The sequence below is a fragment of the Serinus canaria genome, chromosome 14 (assembly GCF_022539315.1).
Source record: "Serinus canaria isolate serCan28SL12 chromosome 14, serCan2020, whole genome shotgun sequence".
Taxonomy (NCBI): domain Eukaryota; kingdom Metazoa; phylum Chordata; class Aves; order Passeriformes; family Fringillidae; genus Serinus; species Serinus canaria.
Window position 1 is genome coordinate 5,768,748 of NC_066328.1, and position 27,965 is coordinate 5,796,712.

Below are 27,965 nucleotides of genomic sequence, written 5' to 3' on the forward strand. Positions count from 1 at the left end.
CATACTAGCAAAACTTGTTGGGAAAGGAAACCAGCAGCAAACACCAGCACTGCCACCAGGAAAAGCATCAGCAGATCAGTGGCCTCAGATCAGACAGGATCAAAAGCATCAGGAGGAAACAGTTTCTGATATTACAGCTCCCCAAGGCCTTTGCCTGCAAGATTTGGTACAGAGCTATCAGCCAGTTTCATCCACAGGGGAAATGAGGTGTTGACTGTGGGAAGGCTGATATGGTGCTGGTGGAGAAATGAGCCTCCTGACCATCAGTCACTGCCCTAGTTGTCCTTTCTGTAGGATAGCTTAGGAAACAAAAAATAAACCAAACCAAATCCAGAGCTATGCAAATCTTAAAATTATCATCAATGCAGCAGTGGCATTTAAAGTAAAAACCATGGAATTTCCTGTGTTCTTTTCTCCACAGACTTTTAATTATTCATCAGAGAACAGGGGAGAGCTAAAGATTCAGAAGCTGAAAAGGTCAACAGGGACAGTTGCCTGCAGGAAAATTAAAGGTATTTCTTGCTCTCTTCAGCTGAAAACAGACACTGGGACCCTGCCCAACAGGAAGGGCATCTGGGCTAAGGAGAGCAGGCATATGGCTTGATCTGTGCCAGAGTGGGCCCTGAAAGCAGTGGGAAACAGCTGAAGAGGAGACAGGAGAGCATCAATGGGTTTGTCACAGTCCACAGAGATCTACACCAGGAAACCCCTGGGGCTCAGCAGCTTTCTCTCCCTACACAGAACTAGGGAAACACAGTGTCCTTTGCAGACTGGCACTCATGGGAGGCTGATGGTTCAGGGGTCTGGATACCTTCAGTGCAGAGCTCAGACCTGAGCAAAGCAAGTGGGGATATCCAGCACAGAGGCCCCAAGCTTGGCTGCCCTGCCAGAACTCAAATCAAATAGAATTAAGATGCTATTCCTAGCAGTTCAATCTATCCAGCTCTTCTTCTTCCTGTTTTTCCTATTCTAAAAGGAAAAATTCCTAACTTAGGTAAAAAGAAGCCCTTGTTCAGAGTGCTTCCCACTCTGCTAATGCATGCCACCTCCTGCACCCTCCTGAGAGTCTGTTCCACAACTCAGACAAGTGTCTGCTGGCAATCCCAGCACTCACAAAAATCATGAGTAAGGCATTAAAATCCATCAGAGTTTTAATACCCCGAATTAATAGATTTCTATTTGCTCTTGGGACATGAATTAGTTTTATTTCAGCTGTTAAACTACTTAAAAAGCATACCTTCAGTTCATTGCTTTAAATAGGAGATGAAAAACTGATCCACCATTTGATATCAAGGTTGATCAGACCAGGAAAAGACCTATAAGGCTCAAGGAAAATCCTGGGAGTTGCTCTGGGAAAGGGTGCTCAGCCACTCCCAGCAGCTGGGCAGCTCCAGGCCTAACCTACAGCAGTTTTGTGCTTGTAATGTGCCTGTGCCTTTTGTCAAATGACTTTCCTGCCTATCTCAGCATAAAGATTATGAAAAATTATATGTAGCCCATCAATTACTTATGCATTCTCTATTAATATTTCAAGGTTTGTGTGCATAAATAAACAAAATTAATTAGAAATTTGCAATCTTTTTCTTCCCCTCAATATTTTCCTTTGACACCAGTCCTACTTAGAGAGCCTCACTCATACATCTTTATTTGTCTGCTATAAATCATTCAATGTGATGTTTCAGCAAAAAGAGTTTTCTCCTTAGAGCCAGTGGTATAAAACACACTCACTGGGAAATCAGCCACAGCAGAGCTGCCAGTGCAGTACCTGAGCTTTGGCAGGGAAAATTCAACACCTGGTCACCAACACCCAAAATTAAGCCCAATGGTGTTTCCAGTTGTACTAAATACCACCATGGGAAGCAAATGCAAAGGGGTGCCTGTAGGACACTGGCACCTCTTCAGTAATTACCTACATCTATGTATTTCAAATATACACAGTTCACCACTATTTGATTCACAGAGACATAATTAAAGCACAATCTGCCAGCAAAGAAAGAGCAAATGACTCACACAAGTGAAGGTATTTATGTTGCTACCTTCCCTCTGCACTAACTATTTGTCTACCTGTTTCTTTTTTTATTCTCAAATAAAATTGGTTTTATTCTCTTACTGCATTCCTCTGCTCCCCCATGCTCAGTTTTTATTCTAATCTCCTTTTTCCTCTTCCTACATCTTGAATATGAAAATATCAGTACAGAGCAGTGTCCAGCCATGCAGAGCACACTCACTGTGCTCTAAGTCAAATTGATAAGATTGGTTTGGACTCAGCACCTACTCCATCATTCTCCTTCCCCTCAGCTCTAATATTTTGTCCCCCATAAGCCTACTGAGAATTCTTTTAGCTCCACACATCATGCTCTGGTCAGCTCCCATACAGTCTGTGGCTGTGGAGAAATACACAGTCACTGTTGATTCAGAATTTCCAGTCCTCTTCCTATCTCCATTTTCACAAGCCTTAAGCAGTGGGGGCCCTCTCTCAGTCTCTGCAGGGATTCTCCCTTGGGTCATCAGTTGCTGCTTTCCATTTTCTTTTTCCCCAGCAGCTGATCATTTTAGGTTTTTTCATTTCTTTCAGCACTTAAAGCTATTCTACCTATTCAGGTGGGAACAAGACTCTTTCCCTTCTCATTTCCATTTCTTTACACCCTGTGAACCATCCCAGCTGACCCTTTTTCTGGCAGGTCACCTTTGCTGGGAGTGGCACAAGTAGGATGCCCTCAGCAGACACAGCAAGAGAAAGAACCCATCTTGGATCAGTCCAGGAATCCCAAAGAGCCTCTCAGGAAATGAGGCTGGAGACAGAAACCCCAGGACAGCTCTGGCCAGACCTGAGCCCAGCTGGAGCACACCTAGGCCTGGAGCAGGGAGTGGGGGAATCCCACTGGGATCACAGGTGAGGCTGCTCAGGGCAAAGAAAGAACATTACTGCCCTCGGGGTCCTGACAGTCTCCTCCCCATTTCCAAAGCAATGAAACATGAAATGGTTTTTGGCAACATTATACCCAAGTGCCACCTCTACTGCAGTGACAGCATGGATGGCAGGGACACCTCTGAGCTATGCAGCCTGGGAAGAATTCATTTCTAAATTACAACCACTGATCACCAGCTGGAATGTTTTCTATTAAAAATGTAATCAATAAAAGGGGGAAGTACAAAGTTTGATTAAATTGAGTCAATAAAGACTTTCATTAAACTCTCTATAAGGAGTGAAATTCTTGAGAGTATTACCATTTCAGAAGGATTGCCAAACAATTATTCTTTTTGACAACACATTTCACAAGGTACATTACAAAAATGCACAGAAAGTTTATTATCATAGCACACTCTGAAGAGAATATAGGTAGTCCCCTCTGGTGAGCCCTGTGACTGAGAGTATGTAAATTTTGAAGTGTATAGACCATCTTCATGAGCATTCATCCCACACAAATGCCTGTCCATGCTTTTTCTTTTTCCTTAAAGAGACTTTTATTGGGGCAACTGGTTGAGGAGAGCCAGAGATGCCAGTCTCTCTTGCTAGAATGCTGAGGAGAGCATTTCTTACCTCACTGATGTCAGTGGCTTATTCTCTGTAGCTCTGGACAATAGGTATTACATTTGATCAGCTCTCCATCTATCATCCTTTTTGGAAATTTAGTAAATAATTGCTAATTTTTTACAACATTTTTTACAATTAACTTTTCATAATAAATCCCCAATCCTGTGAATCCACTACAAGGGGGGAAAATAAAAGCCCAAGTTTCTCAAGCCTTACTCCTTGCTATCCATTTTGTTCTGCTTGCAGATTTATCCACTAATATCTGCAGAATAATTTTCTTGGTTTTCCTATTTGACCCCTTGAAATACTAACAATTTTTCTTTCTTTGTAAACTAACTCAGCCTAGTCCTGCTCATGAGTTCCATGCTCCTTGTCTCAGCCTGTTCCTACCAGCTGCAAACTTCTTTTTCACAATTTTCCCTCTCTCCATACCCTCTTTCCTAATCACAAAACTCCCCTCCCTGCCCCTCATATTCCCTGCTTTCCCTCCCTGTCCCCCCTCTCTCTCCCCTTCACCCCTGGAGAGGCAGCAGCTCCCATGACACCTTTCCCAGGGGATTAACTAAGACAGGACACAAGCAGAATGATGGTTTGCAGTACTTGTCACCATTAGAAACACAAAAATAAAATCCAAAATCTTGTGAAGATGGTGCATGCAGCTTTATCAGTAGCAAATATTTTTACCCCAAGAGGTTTGGTCATTCTCTGCAGAAAAATGTTCTGCAGTTCTTACGTTCAGATAATGTCAGTGTTTAGTAACACTGCATAGGAATGAATCTGAAATTAAGTTGTAAGGATTCTCTGCAGATTTTAGCAATTTCAAGCTAGAATAATTGGATAAATGGATTTATGAAAGTGAAATGCAGAGTTTATGACTTTGCAGGAGAAAGACATTTTTTAACTTTTAAATATTCATCCTAAGGCCCTCCAATTTGCTTTATTTTCTTTTTAAGTAATTTATATCTACAAGTTTTATATTCTGCCTTCAAAATATTCCACTGACATTATGTTGCTTTTGGCTGAGCAGGAACAAGGTGAGTACGATGCACAATTGTAACTCTGCCCTTTGCCTGTCTAGGAGATTGAAAGGTAAGGATCAAAAATCAGTGTGGAAAGCTATTGGATATAACTACACTAGGTAGTTATTTTAAATTATTGTTCCCTTTTTCAGGCACTTCATGGACAAATTCAGAAGAAAAATAGGGTGTAAGTAGGATGGTTCTCTTATGGTGCTCTGCACAGGCATCCCTGTGATTGATGATCAGTTGCATATCTTTGAATTCCTTCTTTTTCTCCTGCAATCACAGCTGCATCCCAGTGGAAACTACGGATTCTCCGAGACAGCACATTTAGCAAGAAGTTATAAAGAGAGCTCAGCAGAAAAGTTTCTTCTAACCTGTGTTTCTGCAAAATTCCTGATTTGTTAAATCAAAAGGAAAAAACAGAGGCACTACATCAAAATATTATTTGAAGCACATGCCCCTCAAGACTTAAATTATTTGGCCATGAACACCAGTCTCAAGTGAGAAAGTAGATATTTTAAAAATAGAATTGGAGAGTATCCACCTAAGGAAAAGAGGGCTGTCAGTTAGAATATGGTTGACCAAGTATCATTAATTTCTTCATAACCTTTTGCTTAAATATCAATAGTTGCCTTAGATCACAAGTAAAAAACCAAGAGATTTACACAGATGTCCTAATGCAGATTTTTCAGAGTTCATTAAATATGAATGAGAAAGGGAATGTCTTAAAAAAAACCTTTTCAAGCATTATAGAAATTAATTTACTAGGATTTACACTGCTCTAGCAGTAAAACATTGAAATTAACTGCTGCATGGATTATCCCAGGGTAAGTTCTGAAATGCTAATTCAGCTAGGGCAACCTCAGCTATCAGGAAATGAAAATTCTCATGGGGTTCAATTTTTTTTTTGCTACTTTTTCCAACTACTGGTAGACCTGTTATGCATGCTAACAACACTCAGTGTCTCATAGGGAGCAAGGTGCTTGTCTGCAGTGTGCAGGATTTTGCAATATAACTCAAACAAAGGATCACAAACTTGCTGAAGTTCCCAATGCCCTTCACCCTTCAGCTTCTGAGGTGGTTCCAGTCTGTTACTTCAGAGATTGCTGTTTTACAGTTCTGTGAATCAATCAGTTCTGTGGTTGTCAAATCAGAGACAACCACAGTGAAGCCCATCAGCTCTTTGAGCATATGGTACCTGTTTATAGCCAGAAATGAGGAGATGTCTTTTGAACAGGGGAAACAGAAATCAACAATAACTCTTAGCAGATTTAGAAGGATAGCCTGTTGAGCTGTCCACAAATAGCTGGTATTCTACACCTGTGCACTCCTATATCTCAGACTATGTTTAAAACAGAAACTTTGAGCCTTTAGTTATTCTTATGATGTCATAATTAAGCACGAATTGAGTGTGAATGCCTGCAAGCATTCCATTGCAGTGTTCCACATGAAGTGGTATCTATTTACAGTTACCAGCAAGCCAAGGGCTTTTGGGGTTTTTTGACTGGCTCAGCTAGATTTTATTTTTGTAACAAAATGCCAGCTCAAGCTGGAAACCTCACAAGTGAAAACTACAGGGCCTGGCTCACTACTGTACTATTTCCAAAACACAGCAAGAGAACAGTGTGAGCTTTAGCTGCACCTTCATAACATGGATATTTCTTTCTGCAAGGTAAAATGGCTCTTGGTGAGATTCAAAACACACAATTCTCTAGCTGGAGGGATCCTATAGCAATAACTCCACCATGAAATGGGAGTGGAAGGCAGCTGTTGGTGAAAAGCTGGTTTTGCCTTGTGTTCACTGTGGGAGGCTCCCAGGACAGAAACCAGCCTCAGGTGCCCATGGCAGATGGTTTTAGTGGATCATCCCCAGCTCCTGCAGAGCCCAGCCAGAGCATGAGCAGCTCAGCCTCTGTGCTGTGATTTCAGAGCAGCAGAGAGCTTCAGCAGACAGCCCTCCCAATGGGCAGGAGCAGAGTGTCTGATGAGCACAGGGGATCCACAGCTCTTGGAAAAGCTCCCATCCCACAGAACAAAGAGTCACTGGAACTGAAGCCCTACACAGCACTTGGCACCTCAGGAAACTCTTCCTAAGCCCACTTTAACAAGTGTTACACAGACAAAGCCAGTATGCAGCTTGAGGACAACATTGTGAATATTCACAGAATTCACAAAAATTCACAGAATGACCAGGTTGGAAGAGAGCTAGAGATCATCAAGTCCAGCCCAGCCCTAACACCTCAACTAAACCACAGCATCAAGTGCCATATCCAGTCTTTTTTAAACACTTCCTTCTTTCCACTGCTCTTCACAAGAACTGAAACAAGTAATGAAAATAAGAAAAATCACAAATGTTTTGATGGCAAGACATCAGGGAGTGTCTGACTATTCATTATTTAACAGTCTCTGTTTTTACATAAGTTTGGCCTGTTTACATTCCTCATCTCAATATTCAGGTATAAAATATTGCTGACAGCAGTTTTTCCAGAAAGGAAATGCAGCTGTTTTATCAGTGGAAAATTACATGGACTAGATTTCATATTTCCATGTGTACTATTTCCCCCTAAAAGTGCTCTTATACCCAATAAAGAAATGAAAACAACTAGACAATTTTTATACAGGAACAGCCATTCAGTTTGAAACTTGGTGTTCAGTATAAGTCTTTTTCCAGTCAATGACAACTATTTTAAAATCAGATAAGAAATTGAATTTTTACTATTTCTTCACAAAAAATTATGCAGAAACAATATTAACTGAATAGATTTGATTTAAAAATCTAATTTTCTCAAAACTGTGACATGTTTGTGCCTATTCAACCTGAAAAAAATAAAAAAGGATCAAAATCCACCAGATAAAAAATGTAACACGTCATGGTTTAACCCCAACTGGCATCAAAGCACCACACAGTCACTCACACAAACCTAAAGGTTACCATGGGTTTTTTTTTTTTAGAACTCCTATGAATAGAAGCTGTTAAATGCAAACAACTTCCCATGGAGTTCCCAGACAGATTCATCAGTTAAACACACAGCTTCTTTTCTAAATTTTCCTTTTGCTGGCAAAATATGCCCAAGCCTTACAAAATCTACATGGAGAAGTGATGAACATTTGTATGTCTTTGAACCTTTGACACTTTCCAAATGATAAAATGTGTATTTAATTTATGTTCTTGATTTTATGAGTTAATTTTTAAGGCCTAAAATAGCAGTGGCCCCGATTGACTTCTGCCTGCCAAATCTGTGAATCACTCTCATTGCCAATGATAAAAATAGAAAAAAGAAGAGATAAAAAAAAATCCCATCAAATTCCAACTTGTCTCCCACATGCTACCTCAAGTAGAGGTGTGGGAAAAGAGCCTTTTTCACAGGTGGTGCTTTAGCCTTGCATTCACTGTGACAATCACTTCCTTTGCTCTAAAACCTGCTCCCTAACTCAAAAAATAAAATAAAGTGCCATATCACAGAAATGAATTCAGCATAAGCAGCTCTGGCCCTAAATGCAGTTTTCAGTAAGGTGCTGTCCATTCATTCTGGCATCTCCTGTGTATTTCTGCCATGATCTCTCTCCTGGAAGCAGAGCCAGGTGCATCCCATGCAGCCTCACTGATGCCTGGGGGGATTTGTAGCTGATGGCCCAGGGCCCATTCCCAACCCCTGTCCCACACTTCCACCTGCAGTGTGGACACCCTCAGCTCTAGGAGAAGAAATCTGTGCTCTGGGAGTGATTCCACCTTCATTTGAGGCATGCACCTTGAGATGGGATGCATGATTGTGTAGAAGAGCAGCAAATTTCCTTCTGTCAGCTGGAAAATGTGTTGTTCCTGAACTGATAGTGTTGTGGAGAGATTATCCTTCCACCATGGGACAGTGCTGCAAGGATGAGTGGCATGTCCCTGCCCATTCACACGCACTGCTTGGTGCCCTGCTGGGGTTTCCAATCTATCACACTGAATTTTCTGAACACTAACACATCTTCCTGGGGTTTTAGTGCCTTTCTGCTTCCTCTTGCTGTTCCCACAGGTACCAACATTTTGAAAGGCTACAGCTGGTTTTTACAGTTTCTTGTTTGTGAAATCTCTTTTACCTTTACACTTCTTAAAGCAGCATCAGCATGGAAATATTTCTCTTTGGAGTCCTTTTCCTGCATTTGTTACTTGTAGGCAAGAGATAATTTATTCAAAACCTTTTTAGATTTCTTCCCTCAGGCACTGCAGATATCTAAAATCAGTAGTCCAGAGTTCTGATTGTAGTAGAGTACAGCTCACAGGAGAACCCACCTGGCAATTCTCAAATGCTTTAAAAAGATCCTTACATGTCTCTTCTCTCTTCACCAGATATTAGGTCTGAATTCAAAACCAGTGCAAAGCTTATACATGATCCAAGAAAGGGATTTGTCATCTGGCCAGAAAAGCAGATATTTCTATCTCCCTTATGAATTCACAGCTGGCATTTGCCAGCATTCATCTCCTAATGCAGGCAACAAACAATTTACAGTTTCTGCTGGGCATTACAGTGACACAATCTGCTTGTTCACATCAAGATGTTCCAATCAGTTTCTGTCTAGCCATTTCTTTAACGAAATCCAAATGCACAGAGAGGAGACGTGAATTCCAGCCTGAGCCTCCAGCGTCAGCAGCTGAGCACAGATCCCTGGTGAGCCCCAGGCTGAGCTCCCAGGGCTCCAACAGAAGGCTCCAGGCTGAATCATGCCCTGGGGGAGCCCCTGGGGTTCTAGCTGTAGTTTAAATTTCAGGAGGCTGAAAGAAGCACAAGGCAAGGGAATTCATCAAAGCCAGAATCCTGATCCTCTAACTACATTTAAATCTTTTAAATAAGAACATTCTTGAACTGGTTTTGCCCTGAAATCAAATGGCAGAAGGGTTTTTTTCCTTTCTAGTGACCCTTGCAGGTTCACATCAGGCTGCATGTGTGTGTTGGCCCAGGGTAAATGGTGTTTTGCAAACTAGCCAAAAAGAAATTGTTCAAAGTGTCAGGCAGCAGGGCTTGATTTGGAGTCAACCAGCTCTAGTGGACAGCAGCTGCTTCAGGAGCACAGGTGAGCTGCTTCAATAACACACTGGATTCCTAACACCCACAAACCTTGCAGCAATAACCAGCAAGGAAAACAACCATAAAACAAGGAACTACTGAGAAGGAAAATTCTTGCAGAAATGTTGAAGGTTTTGATTCTACTTCTAATGGATGAAATAGTTTATGGTGATCACCCTCACCAAATCTGTGCTTTTTAAATCTGTTATAATTTCCTTCCCCTGTCCTTTCCCAAGCTCTTTCAGAGCTTCTTGACAACAAAATCTCATTGGGAAACAACAGTAGCTTTTATTCACAGCAGCACTGTGCTCTTTCCTGCTACAATTCCACTATTTTGAAAGAAAAGGCTCTGAAGCCACCAGACCATGAAAGAAAAGATAAGCAAGATTTAAATTTGTACAGCCCTAATTTAGAGTGTTTTATTGAACTATATTTAACTATATAGTTATATTGTTATATTTAACTATATTTAAAAGTCTTCATCTTTTTTAACTGTCAATTGCTTTGTAATCCATAAACTCCAAATGGAACAATATATTTTACCTGGTTCATTTCTGAGAAACAGAAATGTTTACTTCTCTCTTTATTTCTCAGTTTAGAGTCTGCTGTTTCTTTACTGACTTCCATTTCAGTTTGCAATCATGTGCATGATTCTCAAGTGTGTTAATTCAGTGCTAAATTCAAATGTGGGTTTAAAAGGAACCTGTTATAGAAGGACAGAGACACAGTCCCTGCTTCCAGGATCCTGCTCATTGAAAAAGCCAAGGGGAGGGAACATTGAACACAGAGAGAAAATCACATTTACCCAGGGCTGTACAGCAAGACAGTAGCAGAGATATAAAAAGGACCATCTTTTCTGTGGCCTTATTTCTTATGCTGCAGAGCATTCTCAGATTTTCTTTTAATTCTGTCATAGAAACAAACAAACAAGCAAAAAGTCAGTAGGAAGGGTCTGTAGTTGGTGCATGATGTGTGAAAAGAGACAGATTAAACTCTGCAATCCATAATCTTCCTACCATGGCCTCCAGCAGGGCCCTCAGCTCCCTCCTGCAAGGAACTCAGCTTCTGCAAATATTGGAGGAGTACTTAAACTACTTTGTCACTTTCCAAAATCATCAATGGCAGGTAACAAATATCACACAGAGAGGGAATAAAATCATAGCATTCAATTAGATCCAAGTCCTACACTCACAGAAGTTCCTTGGAAAGCTGATTTTGTCCTATCACCTAATTAGCCTTATCTATACAAGGCCAAAAAAGAGAAATTACAGCAATCAGCATCACTGCCCTTAACCTATTTGCAGTTCTAGCCCAAAGAGCTCAGCCCAAATACCACTTCAAACACAAGTAAATATGTTTGGCAAATGCTACAACCTTTGTAGGTAAGCACTGGTCACAACTCCTACCTGTCCCTCAGCCCTCATGCCCCCAGGGCCAGTGTGGTGAGCTGAACCAGGGCATCTCTTGTGCTCATCTCCCTACAGCTGGAAATGTTTGACTGTTCACCTCTGTCTGAAACTCTCTGAAATTATCATTATTAGTAGTCAGCACACCCAGGGATCACCAAGGTGGCTTTGCTTTTCAGATGCAGGTTACAGGTGCTTAACTAAATGAGCTGAATTATATTTAGAGCAGGTGCTTTCATAAATTCTGGCTGACCCTCTGAAAGCTTCTGCATCCCCACGGGTGGGGCTGCTGCAGGTGCTGCTCTGTCAGACAGACCATTCATCCCAGGGGTGCAGGCACTGAGCCCAGGGCTGCAGCACCAGGGGGCACAGCCAGCCCTGCAGGCTCTGACCTGCTCTGGGGCTGTCCTTCAGGAACACACCTGTGCCCACTCTTGGGCAAAGCATGGCAAGGACTTGGGTCCAAGTTTGAAAACAGCCCTATGTCTCGAGCATTCTTTTGATTCCCTTGCCATCAGTGAACCTAAACAACTTGTCTTGGAAACAAGATAGTTCTGTGCAAGAAAATCTGTTAAAATAATGATTTAAGCCCTAAGTAAAGACTTTTATAATTGATACTACAAAGAAATTGAACAATAAAATCCACACTCGGAGGAAAAATATCAGTGATAAGAAATAATAAGGTAAAAATAATGACCAGCCTATCAGTTTAAAATAAGCAAGGTTCAGAATTTTGAACAGTGACTTTAAGGTAAAGATCATGGATGATTTTCAGCTGCCTGTGATTCTCCCAAGCAATGTTTAATAATTAATGTCTGTCTGCTGCAGACAACACAGAATCTCAAGTCTTTGGGATAGGCAAACCAGAAATCTCAAGTCTTTTTGATGTAGAAAACTCAGTCTTACTGAGATGTGACAATCCTTACAACTTTGTGAAACCTTTCCCCAGATTTATTGTCTGAAATGTTCGATGCAGCTTGGCTTAAAATTCTTGGGTTTTCTTCGTGAAGGTTAGGTCTTAGCAAAAAAACATTCCATGTTGACTAGTGGGAAATTAATACAGATATAGGCATGCAGGTACTCTTTCAGCAATGCCCCCTTTTTCATGACTAGGTGAGGGTCTGGCAGATGAGGTCCCTTACTAGTTTCTGGAGAGGGAAGGATGATTTCATAGATGGAATTTGCTGCTTGAATTTCCCACTAATAGCATTAATAAGACTCCTGTGATCTCTTCTGACCTGTGATTCACTCAGGGCCCTTCACATCCCCTTCCCCAGAGCACCTGCCCACCCTGCTGCTCCCCAGCCTGGTGCACTGATAATCACCTGTACCCAAGTCTAGCTCTTTTTATTTACCCTTAACAGCATTGCAAACTAGTTCTTCCACTCTTCAAGCTTTTCCTAAATGTTAAATCTTCTTTAAACAGGCCCTCACATTAATATCACCTGCAGATTTAATGAACAGCCTCTGCCTTTTGCTGCAGTCTGCTAAAGAGAACACTGATAGCACCTGGGCAGCCCACTGGGGCACTTGCATGGTACAGCCCTCCCATCCTGACAATCATTTAGAATTGCTCTCTGAGGCTCTTTTCACAATAAGTCTTGACCTCATTTCACTATATTGTTCTCAAACTGTATTCCTCTATCTTGCTTACAAGAACTCACAGGAGAGACTATCAAAAAACTTTAGATATGAGACATCTCCTGTCTTGTTAGTATAGAAAATTAAACAGGTTTGAAGACCCATTGTTTTGGGAATATCTAATGTTGACTTTTACTCAAGTTCTTGGTGACTTTCCTGTGCTTTTCAAGTCGTTAATGTTCCACTGTTCAAATAAAGTATTTTGTAAGCATCTGGGGTCACTACAGAGCTCTGTACCACTAAGAACCACTTCCATTTTTATGCTGTGTACTAGAAAACACAGCTGACATGCCCTCCAAAGTCATGTCCTCAAAAAGAAAACTTTGCAGGGGCAGTCTGACAGCCATCTCCTCCAGCCAGAGATGAATTCTCTGAACTTCCAATAAAGCATTATCAATAATGAATCTTCTTGTCATTACTGTTTATTCTCTCCATTCAGACCTCCTGTATTTTCACACAGTAGTCCTCTTGGTCTCCCCTAGAATATTAACAATTTTCTAGCAGTGAAGAACAGGAAAATAACAAAAGACTTTGTTTCATTTTAATCAAATAGATGTCAGTTTCTAAAACAGGTTGTAGCTAGCTCTGTTAATATCATTCTTGCAATAGTGAAACACTGTGGGTTTGCTATCAGAAAGAAAAAACAAAGCTGTAATAATTGCCTGTGCCATCATGTCTTTCACTGGGCTGATGTTCTTCACAAGGCAGGATGATAACTCACAGGAATGCCTGGTGCTAACAAACCCAATCCTTCAAAGAGCTGGGGGGTAATGCTACAAATCACAATATTCAAGCTGAGTAAATGATACAGCATCATACCAACATCAATGGTTTTGGCATTGAGAAAGAGGAAATCCAATTGCTACAGAGGAAAGCACCAGGAACAACCAGGAGAAAGGAGATCCTCACTTCCACAAAGAGCAAATGTGACAAAGTGAAGGTTAAGTGAGAGCAGCCAGAGGAAAATACTGTCAGAGGAGGAAAGGACTGCAGTAATTTAGACTGGACACCTGAAATGTGCTTCCAGCAGGATGGCACAGCTTTGGAAATAGTGACAGTGGGAAAAAAACAGCTTAGGGTGGAGCTTGAGAGATCAGTTACCAGTTAGATGTGTCAAGAATGTCTGTAAAAGTTGGTAATAGAAACACTCCATGTCCACACTCCTCACACCCAGCTCTCTCTCCTCAGGATATATTTGGCTTCTGTGGATTTACACTAATTTATACAAGCCCACGATCCAGAACAGGAGTGTTATGAAGAGCAGGTAGTATTTTTAATTTATGTTGACAACTCAGGCCAAATTTCCACAAACAGAATTTCAGTTCTGTCAAGCTCATGGAGTTTATAACAAATGCAAATGGTGCTCTTTATCCTGAAATAGCTACTTGGCATCAGTTGGACATACTAGTTACAACCAAGCAGCTAAGTGCCTGAACACCTATTTGCATACAACTATGCCTAATTTGTATCACACTGAATTTAATTAATTTGACAGTTATGTCATTTGATAATATTTTTACACTACAGCTACCACTGTATTCTGCCTTTGCTCGTTACATTTAACAACTTTTATAAATCATTCAGTACACCAAACCAGCAACTTCACCTCTTCATTACCCAGCACACAGGATTTTACCTTATATCAGAACCAAAACAGCTGCTTCAGAACAGGGGGATGACCAGGAAGCCATGGCAATACAAACTTTAAGAACAAACTTATTCTCAATGTTAACTGTTTCAGGGGCATTTGCTTCCTAAATATAGAAAATCAGTTAATGGAGATCAGATCAACTGGTTCTGGGTTTAGATGAAAAATCATGTGCCAAGTTCTTGTATTTAAATCATGTGTGCACACATGGCCTGCACATGCCCTTTGCCAAGGTGTCACAGGCACACTCTGCTCTTCCACGTGCTCATTACAACAGCAAAAGTGCAAATATTAATCCTACCATCCTTTTAAATAACACTTTCAACTCCAGTAAAACATAACATCACTGTAGGGATGGGAGGCAGAATATGTAATGTTCTCAAATATATTTTTCTTTGTGGTACAAATCATAACAGGAATAAAGGTCCAGCCTACAGATGCTAAAGGGAGATGAGCTAAGAATCTGCATAAAAAGAATTTCTTCATCAGGTTACTAGACAAATTGCACAAAATATTTCTTTGGGACACATCCAAAAATAAACAGGAACCTGAGTGAACAATAGCTCTGAGAGAAAATCAACCTCAGCAGATGCATTTCACTGAAACCAGAATTATGCCTTCTTTTTCTGAGAAATGAGTAAAATTTTAAGGCAATAATAAAACTAGAGAAAATAACATTCTGTTAGCAGTATTCTCCATGCAAAGAGCTAACATGGCACTTCTCAGGCTAATGTTTAAAATCAGCTGCAATGCAAGCCTGAAACTTTATTTCCTTGCCATTTACAATTACTCTTTCTCAGCAGTAATCAGTGAAGTATAGTCAAAGACTACCAAACACTGCTTGAGACGTTGGTATGATTTAAGCAAAAGTAAAGTGCTGATCAGCTTTTGTTTCAGTGCAACTTGAAGGCTGGAAGGATTAGAGCAAGGCTATATTGCTGCCTACAAAGAGCATGAGCTCAAGTCTGAAATCCCCAGGTGCCTGGGAGGTGGAAGAGAAGCCTCACCTTGGATTTGTGAATAAATGCAAGCACACTGTTCAGGTGTGTCCCTGCTCTCCCTGGTGTCAGCTACCAGCCAGTGCCATGGAACACAGCAGATGCAGCCAGAGGGGACAACTTTGTTTAAAGGAAGGACTGGAGTTAGAAGCACTTACAACACATGGCAAAACACAAATTCAAAGCAGCATCATCACCATTTTATGGCTAATTTCAGGGGGGTAAAAAGGATTTCTTTGTAGATATGCATATGTGTATTTCTATATATACAAATGTACATTTTTGAGGAAAAGAGGATCCTGGGGTTTTTCTCAGTCCATATTTTAAATCCTGCTGAAGGGAAGATAGACACTATCCCAGGGAAAACATTTTCTGCTGATAGAATACTGAAAGGCAGACTGTGAATTACCCATCCTCTCCTCACTTAACTGCTTTGGAGGAACAGGGGTGAGTGCCAGCTGAAGGCTCAGTGCTGCTGTTTTTAGAGAAATATTTTCATATTTATCCTATTTGCCCAGGAAGCTTTAACTGGGTACATGACACCTCTCTCTACATCCACTTCTCCCTAACTGCTGCAAGGGTAAATTGGGGCTGCAGCCACACCCAGCCCTGTGGGGAGGGCAGCATTCCCCCAGCATCCTGCACTGCTGGGAAGGACACACAAAACCTCTCTGGTCACTTTGGTGAGGTGCCCTCCCTGCAACCCCTGTCTGGGGCTGACCCCAGCTCCCCTCCAAGGAGCATTCCACACTGCCAGGACAGCTGTTTTCACAGATCTGCTGTTTCTGTCATTTGTCCAGAGTCTATATGGTGGCTTTTCAATGGGATTTGAGCTGCTAATGCGCTTAAACTCCCTGGAAAATTCCAGTCCCATGTCTTGACATTTACAAAATTGATTTCATGCCATGACTGTTTTAGTGCCCAGGGTGCTGGGGATTTTTGCTTTCTTTTTTTTTTTTTTCTTTAGGAAAAACATGATATATGCTAAACTAGCAGAATAATTTTGATGCATTTTGCCTCATTCCAGTTTGCAGGAGTGCTTGGAGCAGACCCTGTACCCTGCAATGCTGCATCCAAGAGTAACAGAGCCAGGAGCTAAGAGGAATTTTACAGTCTACAATTAAAACTTCCTAAATGCTATCAATTCTGTAGGTGAAGTTGCTGCTACTCAGCTCATCTCTTTCTACAAAAATTAAATCCATGCTAAGTGAGCATGGCACCTTTCTTTTGAAAAACTCATTTACTCTTCTGGGTGTTTGTTGAGACTTGTGTACCATGAAAACAGAAAGTCATTTGAAGCATTTTATTGAAATAGCCTTTAGAACATTTAATAGAAATGCATACAGATGTACCCAGCTCAGACTGCACTCTGCTAATTATCAGCTTTTGTTCCACAAAATTGCAGATAGTGAGAACTATCCTTATGTTTTTCACATTTTGCCTATTTAACCGGGATGCAAACATGATGTAAATAACATTTTTTTTTTCTTGTGACATTATCACTATCCTTGCAGCACAAGCTTTAATCTGCTTTTCATTAATAAAGCAAGGGACCAAATTTTCTGCCTAGTAAAATGTTTGGAATTTTGTGATCAAAAAACCATGATGACTTAAGAGATCAGAGGGAAAGCTAATAACTAAAACTTCTGCATACAAATACAATTTAAAATTGCTGTAGGAAGCCTCTTGTGGTAGGAACCACAAGACTGACTTTGCTCTTTCTGGGATTTATGCATTTGCTTTATTTCTGTCCAAGGCTGATTATTAAATCTTGGCATGTCTGCTCATCAGGGACATTTCTTAGTGGAGACAAACAAGAAAGGTTCTGGAATTGAATGCCACACGTTGGAGGCAGCCTGAGGATGGGAGCCAGGGTCCATATGAATTTCAATAAAGCTCCCTATGAGACAAGCCTTCCTAGGCACTAACAGCACTCAGAGCTGGGGCTTTTCCCTACAGATCTTTCATTGATCAGATTGCATAGGATGATACCCCTGATACCAATCCTCAGATTTATTATTTCAAGCAGGTGCATTTTCACTGGCATATTTTACTAAGTTCAAATTGTTTTTAAATAATTGGTATACAAACAATAAGTTATTTTTCAATCACTTCTTTCCTATATCAGTGTCCTGATCACCAAAGTGTCAGGTATGGGGTTTTCTGTGCATTTACAAAAGTCTCAACAGATGCAATGAGATGACTGACACAAATTCTGAGTTTGCCTTTGCTAATCACCATTTTCTACTTGAAATGCAGTACACTTAAAGCTGTTGAATTTTTTGTTTGGCTAAATACAGACTAAATCCTTCAAACCAAAGGTTAGTGCTATATATCTTTTTATATATAGCACTAACCTTTCAGATCCCACTTGTTTGTTAATTGATGTAAGAGAGTGAGCTAAGAGATGTACAAAACATCTCTTAGCTCACTCTCTTACATCAATTAACAAACAAGTGGGATCTGCCAACCTTCTCATCACTTGTTCCTTGCCTTGTGCCAGCTGTGCCATGTGTTATATGGAAATGGTCATTTATTAATGGCTCTCCAGCACCTTGCCCATGGGATGTAAGCTCACATTTTATTTGTGCCATAGGCTATGCAAAATATGTCCTTTCCCAGTAATGTGAATCAGAAGTGGTTCTGTAGCTTTGCACCCCATCTTTAAATTCACTCTCCCTGACATTTCCATGTCCTTTACTACAGTTTTCACAGGGAAAATATTCTCCCTGGAACATGGTCTGAAATTTATTTTATTTTATACCTTTTCATTAAAAACCCCTGGTAGACTCAGTGTAACATGGTACCCACCCATGACATATGCATCACAGCAGTAATTTGTATTCCAAGAATATCCAGTAATATCACATTTTCCAGTAGAAAAATTCCAGGGCTAGAGGACATACTCTGTTAAACTACCTGATCAGCTCTTTCTCTTCCTAGACAAATTCCCTTAGTCTGAAGAGCCTCCTTGCAAATTAAATTCAAAACTAACCTATCCTGTTCTGATTTGGGGCACACAAGAAAAAAAGAAGAAATTTTCACCATTTTCTCTAGTCTGCTTTGTCCCCATCAGGAGCCACAGGGATACACAGGGGAAGATGAAAAATTCTGATCCTCTGACACTAATGTTAAAAATCACTTTTTCACAGGATCACAAACTGTAATGCAGAGGTTCTGCAGGACATAAAGTCACTTTGGCAGGACACAGTTGTTCCTTTCAAAGTACTTCTTGCATCTTTCTCACTCCCATCCCACTCTCAGCAGAGCATCCCACCACCTCACCTCCATGCTTGTTTGTCCCTTCCTTAGGTTACTTTTATCTGCAAGGGGATTTTATGTGGAAAAGCTTACAACAGAGAAAACCCCATCCTGCCCAATGCCACCTCATCCTACCTCTTCTCACAGTGTAACCTTTGACATGAACAGCCAGCCTCCCACCTTTCAGCATCCCAGCACCTCTTTGTGGCTAACTCTGAATTTAGCTGTCTGAAACAACCATGTTTGAAAAGTTGGCCCTAGAGGGAAAATATTCCAGTTCAAGTTAATTCTTTTAATTCCCTTTTGGTGCATGTAAATTATTAGAGACTGAACATTTAAAATATCGTTAATAAAATCACAGAGATACCGTGCAAAAAAAAGTAAAACAAAATCCCTTAATTAGATATTAGATTAACAACTCTTAATAAACTTACATAAAGTTAGTCAATCAATACTGTTCTCTCTCAGTATCCCCAGAGCAATTAAAATTCAGTGCTCTGCAAGATCCATTTAATGATTTGGCAAGGTCTATTTTAGAACCATGTGGACAGTATTAGCACAGAACAGCCTGGGTACATTGTACAGGATCCCTACTGCAGCAGGTTTGTGAGTCCTTCAAAGGAAATGATTCACCAAGAGACCCATCCATTACATCTCAAGTGTTCATCCTGGGGATCATCAGTGGCTTTTAGGCCACTCCATGTAATTAGCATAATGTGACCAAGATCACAGAGCATCCATCAACTGCATGGTTAGTCTGACCATGGGGATCTTGCAAGTGTGGCTGTAAAGGTTAAAATAGGCACAACTTTGCTTGCAGATACTTTCTCAGAGGTCACAGGACTGAAACATGTCATTTTTCAATTCCTTTCTAAATAGGAACAAATAATCCACAAGCATCTCTATTTTACCTGCACCTCCAGCAGCTGCTGTATATAAATTTTCAGTATTAAAGTGATTTGGGCAGAATTCAGCAGCCCCACATTGGTCTTCTTTTAAAGCGGGTTTGAAGCATAAAAGTTCTTGAATTTGATGTAAAGACATAATTAAAAACAAAATAAAAGGCTAAAGTAGTTTTAGGAAAAGCCCTAATTCTTGCTAGGATGTGTACTTGCATAGAGTCATTTGTGTGACTGGGTGACAGTAAAAACATATTTTAAAATTTTGTTTATAGCCATTTATTTCCTTAAGAACTCAGCAATTATTAAGGAAAATACAGGTTTTGTGTGAAGAGCATCCTACCTGTCAGCTCACCTCACAGGAAGCCTGTGAAGCTCTGTGGTGGTTTGTGACAAAGGAACACTTTCTTAGAAGCTCAAAGTCAAAAGATATTCTATGTTCCATGAACCTTCACTTTAAAATTTGTTCCTCCCTGTCAGGAGGACAGAATTAACAGAAAATTCACTGCCTAAAAAAATAATTTGAAAAATAGTGAAGGGCAAGGAAATCCTCAATCTGCCAGTGGGAAAGATCCTGCATGCATAGTGTTGTCCATGTGCCGATGCCACTGCAGCTCCTTCAGTTCTGGAGCAGGAGAGAAAGAGTGCCATGGATATGAACATTTAGTTACCAGAGTGAAAATGACACTGAACTGAAAAATCAGAGGAGGAGCATAGAAACAGTTCTTCTTCCTTCTTAATAATAGATGGGGCTGTTTGGGTTTAGGGCGCTTGTTGGGTTTTGGTTTTTTGTTAAACAGCAAAGAGTTGATGGTATTTGAAAGTTTTCTGCAATTCTGACCTATTAAATCTAGGGGAGGTGGAGAACCCAAGGCACCCCTGGATCAAATGGTTTATAGAGGCAAGGGAAGAGTCATTGGATATAAACTGGCAGCAAATCATGCTAAAATATTTTAGCACTTGGCCTAACCTCAAGAGATGAGCATAAATGGTGATTTCTTGATGTTTGATGCAAGACACCAACCACAAAGTATTTCAGAACTTTTGGTTCTGCAAACTAAGCTGGTAAAACAATCTAGAGAATCACACATAATCATTTTATGCTTTGTCAGGCTCATTTGAGTACTATTTTCATAAAGGAAGCATTTTCCAAAGGGGCTGTTGTCCTAGATCTAGAATTAACTGAAAAATGACTTATTTTTGCCTAATGCCTGTAGCCTAATTTAAATAGGAACACATTCCAGGTCTACTAATTGAGAACAGGGAATGCAAAACATTCAGCAGCATTACACAGTGAGTCTCATGGCAAAACCAGAAATTAATTCATTGGTTTGAAACCAGAGGAAATTGTTCCTCTTGTAGGCAGAAACACCATCCAAACTGCCCCTGTAAGGACTGGCTTTGGGGACTCTTGGAGCTTTGTCTCTTCAGCTGATCCAAGCTCAGAGTCCAGCTTGTCTGGTTTCATCTACACTCTCTCCACTTATCCCTTGAGCACTGTGTCCCTTCAGCCCACACTCTGTGATCCATCCAGAGCACTGTGATTTGGTTACTTTGAAAGCTCTGTTTTCAGTAACATACACTCTCTCTTCAAGAAATAAAAGTACAGAAGGACTTTCCTTAGATCCAACACATCAGACCAAAGATATTTTAAATAACAGCAATGTAAGATTGCTGTGCACACAGCTAGAGCTCCTTTATCAGAGCAGCAGTACAAAAACCTAGAAATATAAATACAAAAACTAAAATATACTGTAGTGTGGGTTGTGCACATAAAATGTAAACCACAATCCAGACATTATTTTCCATTACATTCAAATCACTCTTACAGAGATATAAATTAAACCATATTTTGGAAGCTGCCCAAGATGAGAGAAGATTTTTCTCCTGTTTCAGGTAAAAGTGTGACCAATCTCTGCCAGGTATCTTTATATATTCCCCAGCTTTACTCATTCAGAAAAGATCTCACAATTGTTTGTCTCTATTTCAAACAAATCCTTTAGTACCTGGATGCTTTGCTCTGCTCAATGTCTTCTCCAACAGACCCAGGATCTCCACTGAGATCATAAAAGTATTAGCAAGAATACCAACACCACCTGGGTGGGTTTCTGTACAAGCCATCCATCAGTAATAATTCATTTGACCTTCTCTGATGCTGATACTTTTAGCTCAGTTCTTGCCCTGCTCTTTCCCTTCTCTGCAGGGAACATCAGAAGTTATTCATCTCCTACAAGTTAAAAAAACCCTTGAGCTTGCCTGAAATGCATCAGGGGATCTGGGAAAGTTTGTCACAGATTATGTGTCGATGTAGGCACTGTTACTTAGAGGGTACATTATTGATAAAAGCTAAATATTTCATCTTTCCGCACTGTCTCTAAACAAAACTGGCATTTACTTACCAGGAGGCTGAAAGTTCAGCCTTCTCAGTATTATAACATGGAAACACTTTGGCAATTTCTCTCTGAAGAAAACAGGTGCCAGGCCCCTCTGCAGCTGCAGCCAAGGAAAATCCCAGTGTCGGTCCCTCCCCACAGAGGGGTTTGAAGCTCCAGAGGGGTCCCAGCTGTGCCCTGGGGCTCCTCACAGAGCCAAGGGACACCAAGGGGAGGAGGGACAGCTCCAGTTCTACATTTCTCATAGGCCAAGCCCAACCCATCCTATTAGCTGCATGCAGGTGTTTCTGAGTGTGTTTGTGCTTTAATTATTCATAACATCAGCTTCATATTTTATGGATTATTCTGCATCAGTGCTGGTACTTGCCTCATGCATTATGCATGCACCTGAATCTGTTCTGATGGGAGGCACAAAAGACACAAAGCATGTCTCTCACCTGTGTGCTTCTGATTAGAAGGGAGCATTTGTAACCCTGAGCCTGAATTGAATCCCAAATGTGTCCTCCTTTGTCCCATAACTGCACATCCCCTGATGAACAAAATGTATCTTTTTACTCCTCTCTCTCACTCAAGCTTTCCTAACTTTACTTTTTAGCCAATGTCAGTTAATAACAAAACTATTTCCCTTCTAAAACATACATTATTTCTGAGTGCTGCTTCAGAATTATACTAAAAATCATAGCAAAGTCCACTTTTAAAGTAATATCTCTGAATGAACTAAAGTCATCCAGACTAAAGTCTCTAAACAAGTACATGGCAGTTTACTCCAAGAGGCATCAAGAAAATGTGGGGTTACACACTTTTCAGAGGGCTAGTCCACCTGACTGTTTAAAAGATGTGACAAATTACTCAGAATTTTGAGGGAAAATGTAAGGAAGAGTAATTGTGGGGTTTTTAAATTGCTGGTTGTTTCTTTGTGCCTCACACCTTGTTAGCAATGCTGGATTCCTTTCCTCTCTTTTTCAACATAACTAAATGATGAGACCACAGGGCCCCAACTTTAAAAAAAACAGACATTTTCAAAGCTGCCCTGGGCAGGGGGGAAATAATTTTGTGGCACAAGGAATACTCAGGTTGGATGGGCAGACAGTGATGCAGAGGGATGTGGGCTGGGGCTGCTCCCACTCAGGCTGGCACCTGGGGAAGGGCTGTGGCACCTCACCTGCCCCAGGAACCTCCATCAGCCCAGTGCCTCACAGGGGGCCTTTCCTTTTCCCTTGAAACATAACTTCTCACCAAAATTGCCAATTTAGCTCTAGCAAGGGCCGACCCAAGAAAGAGCTCTTCAATCACTAAGAAATATTTTAAGAAAAACATACCAAAATTATGTAAATAGATTTAAATAGCTTCCCACACCCAGAGCACTGAGTTCTGAGCATGGAGAAGAGCCTGAAGCTAATTATAACCCAGTGACAGCAGCCCTGGGTCATACCAGACAATAATCAGTATCCTGCCTTCAAAACACTGAGTGCTAAACATGGAGAACTCTCTGATTTGGGTGTTATCTGCCCCACTGCTTTCAGCAGAACTCTTAGCTGCCTGGACTGAGGTGCCTGACAGGTTTTCTTCACTATCCTAGCTATCTCCAGCTGGTGTCTGCAAACCATGAGGAAATTATGTCACTCAAAAAAATTCAGACACTATTTTAAATCCAATTTAAATAAACTAAACCTTACCTGCCTTCTCTGCTATGTTCCCTTATTTGTCAGGTTGAAATTAATCTCAACATGGTTTCATCAAATGATAATTTTTTTTCCAATCACACTTAGAAAATAAAAAACATTAAAAATAAATCTGTGCTTCTACTCATGGCAGCCTTGGCTGAATAGTCTCCTTTTGTGCTGTCACCCTTCTGTTAGCAAATGTGCACAGTCTTGCTCTGCTGGTGGCAGTGGTTTGCATCAGTTCCCACCAAAGACAGATCTCTCCTCTGCAAAGCCACATTTTGAGCTCACTGAGGACACAAACTGGTCTCCACCCTTCCAAGACAACCCTGCTCATCACTCACTGAACTGCCTCACAATTTTATTCTACCCCTGTATTCTGCAGTGTTTCAATATCCCCTACTAATCTTGACTGTGAGCTGCCAGATGCCAGTGCTATCTGTAATCTTCCCCTCTATCATTTTGGCCTGGGCTTGGTCAGGATTCCAGATATTCCCCCATCCAGGCAGCCTTGAGTCTGAGACCCCCACAAATGGCCACAGGGCTCCTCCTGTGGAGTAGGGTTGTTGCACACACAATTTAATAGACACTTCATCATTTTTACAGGCCTGGTTTAAAACACACCCATATTCCTCTGCAAAACTCTCAGATGACTTGGGAAGATTTATGCATAAACTCAAAAGTCAACACAATGAAGTATTTTGTATAGTAGGTTTCAATATTGGTTTTGGGTGGGGAAAGGTTTTTCAGCAGAAATTTTTGGGGAGAACATGACCTCTCCTACATTGCAAAAGCTAGGATCCTGCTAAACAAACCTTCTCCAAGAATATATGAACAGGATATTTTCTCCTCACATGTTGTAATGGCTGAGAAAGTTGCTACGTGCCAGCAGACAACTGAGAATGGTGCTGGCAAAAATGACATTTAAGGAAACAACTTTTGGTGGCTTTGTTTCATCTCCCACTTAAACCTGAGCACTTCCCATAGCACAGACACAGAAAGGAAAAAGAGCCAGGGAGACTTGGGATAAACAAACATCTTTGTTTTGAGGAGCTGACCTTGCTCAGTGAGTGCTCATGGCCAAACTCAGCAGAGCAGTCAATACACAACCTCCTGTGAGATCCAGCAGGGCTTTCAGAAGTTGCCATTTTACTTCTGCTAGTCCAAAAGAAACTCTTCAATAAAAAGGAAGTGTTTTAGCAAAGGTTACAATGACTCACCCATCACTTTAAAAGGGCCACATTGAGGGGTTTTTAGCAACGCTGATGTGCAGGGAAATCTTGTGCTCAACTTCTTACTTTTCTCTCAGTCCCTCATTAGACAGTAGATCTTCATTTATATAACTGTATGAAGTAACAATGGTTTCTGCAGTGCCAATTATGACATTTTAATTAGCTGGCCAAATGTTCCCAGTCCTGGGTTTTTGCCTAATTAGTATATTTTGAGGTTTGAGCAGTATCCTCATTACCATACAAATGTTTCTAATAGTGCAAACTTCAAAAGCAGGTTGAAGAGAAAGAAAAGACTGTCAAAGAGCTCAGTAGGTTTAGAATGAATATTTGACTCTTGCTATCAGAAGCATCAGGCAGCTGCCTTTCCAGATAACATGGACAGCTTCTCAGCCCTTCTGTATCCAACTAAGATAAGGCAAGGAGTAAATCTCCTACATTTGGACTTATAGAGCACTTTTTATCTCCAAAGTGCTTTGCAGGAATTATCCACATAATCATTAAATATTGATATTTGCATGATTAATGCTTTGTTGTTACATTATATAAGAAGAAAGATACAAATGTTGGGAGAAGTAATCTGCCTTGGAAGCAAGCCATGAATTTGTGGAAAGCAGCTCTGCACCTTGTGTTTCAGATGTACTCCTAATAAAAGTCTCCAGCTTTGGAAGTAGAACTGTGCACAAAGTGATCCTGGTGCAACATCCTCAACTTCACTTCTCCCTGTATCAGTAATGTGTTTTAAATTAAAACATAATGTCTAGATGGACCATTTCCCACAACAGCATTCTTTCAGGATTTATGCAGCACTAAGCCTGATGCATCTCAGGTCAGCATCCTGGTTTGGGAGTTCTGTGGCCCCCATCAGCATCACATCTGTAATATTTCCTTTTCTACATTAAAGGGAAAGGAGAACAATAGCTAACAAGACATTTTTCTTCTCTGAACTTCAAAATTTCTTGCATGTTCTATTTGGTGACTTTGGACACAAATTTTTTTTACAGAGGAAAGAAATGAACATAAAAAAATTTCTTCATTTTACTAATAAATTATTTTACTCATTACTTAACAAAGACAAACCTTTGCTGCACCAAGCAAGCAAAGGATAAGGAGCAGAACCTCAGATGTTGTAATTTAGAACAACTTTGAGAGAGTTCTTCCAATTTACCACAGCTGAGGACAGAGTCTCAAAGGGTCTTCTTGATATTTATTTCTCTATATCACATCTCTGCTAGGCCAGAATGGTTTCCATTAATACACAAGAATTACACAGAGGTAACAAGTGAAACCCAAAAAGATTCTTTCTAATGGAGTTGCCTTGCTTTATCCAGCATCTTTCCCCTCCTTTCAATGTTCTCCTAAGACTCCTTCAGTGTATGAAGAGCCCATTTAAGCTAATCAAGACTTGAAGAGAAGCAACTGGAGATTTTCTTTTAATTTAGCATGTAAAATTCCTTGGAAAGTTTTTTCATTGTCAAATACAAGTGCTGGCATTTTTAATAGTTTGCCAGAAAGTACTTTCCTTCCTCTTCTCAATGACTTTAGAACAGCTTCTGAAAGTAGGAAGAACCAAAGAATGTAGCAATGTGAAGAAAGACTACAAATTCACACTTATACCAGGTGATTGAGTGCTCCCATCAGAAGTGACTAACACTTTTTGCTACACTCAATCTGCAAATAATTTGCTGCTTTACCCAGCCCAGAGCTTGTCTGGGGAAGCTAAGAGGGGCCTCAGCTTTGGGGCTGTGTACATGGGAAGCCACAGCCTGCAGGAGGCCCTGCTGCATGAGCAATACTAGTCATGGCACACTAAAAATTGCTTTTATATTATTCCTTACATGAACTCCCTTGCTTCAGTTTTTATGCATCATCCAGATTCCAGCTAGAGGTAATAGACTCACTTTTATTTTTATGATAAACCATAAAAACGTGTCACAGCTAGTAGACAGCTAGACACAGCCACTAAAATAATGCAGCAGAGAGATGGTAGCCAAGCTATATCAGCTCTGTAGCATCTTACTCATTATTACAAATACCCTCTGATGTCAACACCTCACACTTTTTTCCTTTTTTCTCTTGGCTTTTAACAGGCAGGATGGCAAGTGGCTCATCAGCAAACTACACTGCTGGAGAGGTGTTTGCTGGTATAAATAGCAGGGGCTTGATGAGCAGCCCCAAAAGCCTGCTCTGTGCAGTGAGGAGGCAACAGTGAACCTGTCCAGTGAGTAACTCACCCCAGTGAGAGCTTTCCTGGTTTTCCAAGCACTGTGGAGCAGCAAGCAGTGCTCAAGGTTTACCTCAGGTGAGAACAGAAGCCCTGCTCAGGCACACCAGGCAGTTGCACAGAATGAGCTCTGGCCTGTGCTGGAGGAGCAGTCCTGGTGTGTAACACCCTCTGACACCCAACAAAATAACAGCCAGTCTCCCCTGGCTTCAATCAGTGCAGCCTGCTGGATGCATTCTCTCTCCCTACATCCTCTCAGGGCAATGGAGTGCTTGAAATGATTTTTAAAATATTCATATGTTATTGTTAAGTAGCTCAGGTTTCTCAGGCCCCACCACTGTACATGGAAGCCCTGCTCTGGCCAAAGGCTATGGCCTGTCCCAGCTCTCCCAGCAGGGTTTGGCTCTGTGATGATGCCCATTGGGAACTGACCCAGATTGAATTTACAAACACTGATACCAGTTTTGCATTTCACAAGGAGATTTCTAAAAGCAAACCAAGATCCCAACAGTGAGATGCTCACTCTGCACCCAGGGAGCTCTGAAGGATGCAGAGCAGAGCAGCCCTCCTCTCCTGTGCAATCCCCACCAGCACCAGCCAAACTGTTATTAGTATTACTATTATTATTGTTATTATTGTTGTTATTCAGAGTCACAGCTCCAATTTCTCAACAAAACACATGTCATTATAGCTGGCTGCAATCTTGGCACCACCACATGGTGCTGATGTTATTTTTGGCCTGATGACAAAGGCCAAGGACAGCTGCAGCACAGTTCCTGATCTCACTGATACCAGCCTGCTGGAATGGGAGCTGGGAGGAGATACCCAGGAGCAAACAGCAGAAACTGAGATGAACAGAAAAGCCCATCCTATCATGCTTTGGGGTCTGGGAGTTGGCAGGAGCAGTGTAAACAGATATGTGTATTATACACATAACAATTTAAGGCAAATACAGAATTTGTGAGAGTTTGCATCTAAGAACTGTGGCAGGCTCATT